This window comes from Portunus trituberculatus, chromosome 15 (assembly GCF_017591435.1).
Source record: "Portunus trituberculatus isolate SZX2019 chromosome 15, ASM1759143v1, whole genome shotgun sequence".
NCBI classification, from domain to species: domain Eukaryota; kingdom Metazoa; phylum Arthropoda; class Malacostraca; order Decapoda; family Portunidae; genus Portunus; species Portunus trituberculatus.
This window is the reverse complement of record NC_059269.1, coordinates 11,223,629-11,228,628: the sequence shown is the minus strand read 5'-3', so window position 1 is coordinate 11,228,628 and position 5,000 is coordinate 11,223,629. Positions and strand designations below refer to the sequence as shown.

General features: G+C 45.2%; 1 protein-coding gene across 1 annotated transcript in view; it reads right to left on the bottom strand.

The window, feature by feature from the left end:
- Positions 1–5,000, bottom strand: part of LOC123504309 (autism susceptibility gene 2 protein homolog) — a 401,373-nt gene that overhangs the window by 294,956 nt on the left and 101,417 nt on the right. The window lies entirely within an intron of this gene.

The window sequence follows — 5,000 nt, the reverse complement described above, 5'->3', positions numbered from 1 at the left end:
GCCTGGGAAAGTTTGGTAAGGTCTGGGAAGGTTAGGTAAGGCTGGTATGGTTTGGTAAGGTTTGGTAAGATCTGGTAAGGTCTAGGAAGGGTCTGGCAGGGTACAGTCGGGTGAAAACAGCGTGACGGAGCATCCACTTGATTGATTCTGCATAAGTGAGGTGCAGCCATGCGTTACCACCACCACCACCACCACCACCATCACTGCCGCTACCACTACTACCACCACCATTGCCGCTACCTCCTCCTCCTCCTCCTCTTCCTCCGCCTCCTGCATCTTCGTCTCGCTGGCCAATCTCTTCCTCTCTCTCTCTCTCTCTCTCTCTCAACAGTAGTTCAGGAGATAACTCTTGTAATACATGAACCAACAACTCTCCTCTTGGTATCTTGTCCTCGTGTATCTCTCTCTCTCTCTCTCTCGTCACACACTGGGCGGGGATAACGGCGGTGATGAGCGCGACAAGCTGTGTTAAGCCCCCGCTGATCTCCACCGTCGAGGCCAACACAAAGGAAGCGTACGCGCCCTCCAACACCTGAGAATAAGTCCTCCTCCTCCTCCTCCTCCTCCTCCTCCTCCTCCTCCTCCTCCTCCTTCTTCTTCTTCTTCCTCGCCGTCCTCCTCCTCCTCCAATTACCATTTCCAGAAACTGAGATAAACATGATGGTTGAGAGAGAGAGAGAGAGAGAGAGAGAGAGAGAGAGAGAGAGAGAGAGAGAGAGAGAGAGAGAGAGAGAGAGAGAGAGAGAGAAATACTCGTAGAAGTAACCCGACCAATTTACAAATAGAAGAATCAAAACATACAAAAAAAAACAGCAAACAATTACTTTTTTCAACCACATAGTCAACATTTGAAATAATTCTTCATTAATCATTGTTCCTCCTCCTCCTCCTCCTCCTCCTCCTCCTCCTCCTCCTCCTCCTCCTACTACTACTACTACTACTACTACTCTCTCCTCCTCCTCCTCCTATCACATCATTGACTTTCTCCCTCCCTGTGCTCTCTTGTTTTCCTTCCTTGAACCCTGGTGTCCTTCAGCCGCTAACTCGTAGAATCTGTAGTGGTAGCATAGACGCACACAGAGGCTCGTTAGGTCCAGTTGGGGTGTTGCTGTCTGTTCTTTCCTTTGTATTCCTCTCTATTCCTTTGCATTCCTCCTCTTCCTTCTCCTGTTCCCTTCCACCTCTTACTTTGCAAGACCCCTTATTCAAAAACGCTTTGCTCTCTCGCTCATTATTTTCAAAGGTCACAAAGATGATTATCCTTCCTCAAGACTGTTTCTCCTGTTTGTAATAGAGAAAAGTTTGTTAATTTGTCACTGAAGCCACAAGAAACAGTAGTAAAAACCTTCCGTTTACCTTCATTGGTTCCAGAAGTGAAAAGGTTGTTAATTTGTCACTGAAACCGTACAAAATGCCTTTAAAAGCCCTATGTAGCTTCAATAAATGTGGTTCTAAGGTAGGAAAGCTTGTTTTAATCTATCAAACCACAAAAAAAACACCTCTCCTCAATAACTGTGGTTCTAAGGTAGGAACTACAAAAATATGTTTGAAAACCATGTATAAATAATTAACAAATGTGGTTCTGAGGTAATAAAACGTTAATCTATCACTGAAACCATAAAAACATCTTTAAGAAAAACATGTATCATCAACAAATGCGGTTCTGAGGTAGTAAAAACGTTAATCCCTCACTGAAACCATAAAAACATCGTAAATAAAACGTTTATCATCAACAAATGTGGTTCTGAAGTGGTAAAAACTTAATGTATCACTCAAACCACAAGAAATACCTTAAAAAAAACGTATATCATCCATAAATTGTGGTTCTACAGTAGGGAGAGCCTTAATCTATCAATGAAACCACAAAAAAACTTATGTATCATCAACAAGTGTCGTTATAAGGCTGAAAACTTTTAAATCTCATTGAAACTTCATAAAAAAAAAAAAAAAAAAAAAATTCGTGTATCTTCAATGAGCATGGTTCGAGGGGCGACTTGGTGTGCTGTTCTGCCACCGGTAATAATAGCAGGTGGCGCTCAAAACACACACAGCAAGGCGCTAAACACAGGGACGCGTGTTTGGCTGCAGGGTGACGCTACCTGCCGCGTGATTAGTGCAAACACCCGCGCCGCCTCCATAAGCAAGGGTTTAATGCTCCAGCGCCCGGTGTTGGGGGGGCGTGGGGTGGTGTGTGTGGGTGGAGCGTGGAGGTGTGCTGGCGTCGGGGCGTGGAGTGTGCGTCCAATGCTTCTGCCTCGTAAAACACATCGAGTTGGCTTAGAGAGAGAGAGAGAGAGAGAGAGAGAGAGAGAGAGAGAGAGAGAGAGAGAGAGAGAGAGAGAGAGAGAGAGAGAGAGAGAGAGAGAGAGAGAGAGAGAGAGAGAGAGAGAGAGAGAGAGAGAGAGAGAGAGTGTGTGTGTGTGTGTGTGTGTGTGTGTGTGTGTGTGTGTGTGTGTGTGTGTGTGTGTGTGTGTGTGTGTGTGTGTGCCCACGTCTTGCTCATGCCATTATCCCTGACGCGAGAAGCCGGGAAGCCAGGCACGGCAGGCGGGTACGTACGTATGTATGTATGTATGTATGCGTCTGTCTGTGTGTGTGTGTATGTATATGCATGGACGTACCTACATATACGTGTACATAAGCTTAACCACCACCACCACCACTACTACCATTACCCACAAGAGCTCAAACATATTTTTTTCATGCTTTCCATTCTTCTATTTCTATTTATATAATCTGATGTCACCCTCTCCTCTCTCTCTCTCTCTCTCTCTCTCTCTCTCTCTCTCTGCGGGACCCACCCAGTCAGTTCGTCCCCCAAAACCAAGGCTACGAGGAGCTTTGGTGGTACTCGTCTCCACTTCACTGACCACATTCCACCTCTCCTCCTCCTCCTCCTCCTCCTCCTCCTCCTCCTCCTCCTCCTCCTCCTCCTCCCTGCCTGCCTGCATTATACCCTCCACCCAACGCTCCATTGTCCTCCACTCCTCTTCTTCCCTATCCTCCTCCTCCATCTTCTTCTTCTTCTTCTTCTTCTTCATCTTCTTTTCTTCTTCTTCTTCTTCTTCTTCTTCTTCTTCTTCTTCTTCTCCTCCTCCTCCTCCTCCTCCTCCTCCTCCTCCTCCTCCTCTCTTCCTCCTCAGCGGTGAAACATTTTCCTTCACTCTTTGGCTGATTAAAACTCATTGGTCGAGTTAGTAAGTTTGAGAGAGAGAGAGAGAGAGAGAGAGAGAGAGAGAGAGAGAGAGAGAGAGAGAGAGAGAGAGAGAGAGAGAGAGAGAGAGAGAGAGAGAGAGAGAGTAAAATGTATTAATATGTATAGTGTGTGTGTGTGTGTGTGTGTGTGTGTGTGTGTGTGTGTGTGTGTGTGTGTGTGTGTGTGTGTGTGTGTGTGTGTGTGTGTGTGTGTGTGTGTGTGTGTGTGTGTGTGTTTCGGGGGAGTTAAACTATTAAGGTTAATCCAAGCTAGGGAGTTTATACAGCAAACAGCAATCTTGTTAACAGCACACCTAATCCAATGACGCTGCTGTTCATGCTCTCTCTCTCTCTCTCTCTCTCTCTCTCTCTCTCTCTCTCTCTCTCTCTCGATTCTTAGTGGGGAATTTGTCATCATCTAATTAGTCTTCTAGCGTTGTTGTTACTACTATCACGTTATCTGGAGTAGTGGTGGTGGTGGTGGAGGTGGTGGTGGTGGTGGTGGTGGTCGTGGTGGTGGTGGAAGAAGAAGAAGAAGAAGAAGAAGAAGAAGAAGAAGAAGAAGAAGAAGAAGAAGAACAACAACAACAACAACAACAAGACGGTGACAGTAGTAGAAGCGTAGCAGGATACATAAACACACATTAAAACAAATAAACACAGGAAGAAAAATAAACTAACAAAAACCGAATTAAAGAGAAACACACACACACACACACACACACACACACACACACACACACACACACACACACACACACACACACACACTCAATAAATAAACAAATAAATATTTAAGCCAATGAACATAATGAAGAATAAGAAAAACCATCACTCAACTCTTCTCTTCTTCAGCTGTCAATTAAGGTTAGGTAAGGTTAGGTTAGGTTAGGTAATGGATCAGTCAGGCGTCTGTACTGCAATTAACATCTATTTGAACTCGTTATCAGACTTCCTTCAGTAACACGTATTGACAGACATTGAACCGCATTCTTACACACACACACACACACACACACACACACACACACACACACACACACACACTAATTTATTCATTCTCTCCCAATACAAGAGAAAAATATATACTTATATCTCTTACTTTCTTAACTTCAGTAAATAAAGACAACTTTTTACGACCTTAGCATGAATGAGAGTAAAAAAAAATCACTAATTACTAAGTGACCCAGAGAGAGAGAGAGAGAGAGAGAGAGAGAGAGAGAGAGAGAGAGAGAGAGAGAGAGAGAGAGAGAGAGAGAGAGAGAGAGAGAGAGAGAGAGAGAGAGAGAGCAAACGCGACAGAAGACAGCTGATATCCTCAAAAGCATATCACACACACACACACACACACACACACACACACACACACACACACACACACACACACATGCAAAAAACAATGAGATACAAACAGGACAAGCGAGAGAGAGAGAGAGAGAGAGAGAGAGAGAGAGAGAGAGAGAGAGAGAGAGAGAGAGAGAGAGAGAGAGAGAGAGGAGAGGAGAGGAGGAGAGGAGAGGAGAGGAGGAGAGGAGAGGAGAGGAGAGGAGAGAGGAGGAGAGAAGGAAGGGAAGGGAAGGAGAAGAGAAGAGAAGAGAAGGAAGGAAGGAAGGAGGAAGGAAAGGAAAGGAAAGGAAAGGAAAGGAGGAGAGAGAGAGAGAGAGAGAGAGAGAGAGAGAGAGAGAGAGAGAGAGAGAGAGAGAGAGAGAGAGAGAGAGAGAGAGAGAGAGAGAGAGAGAGATGGACAGAGGCTTGTTGAGAGATAACGGCGGCAGCGGCTGAAGTGGGGCTGATAAGATGCTTTT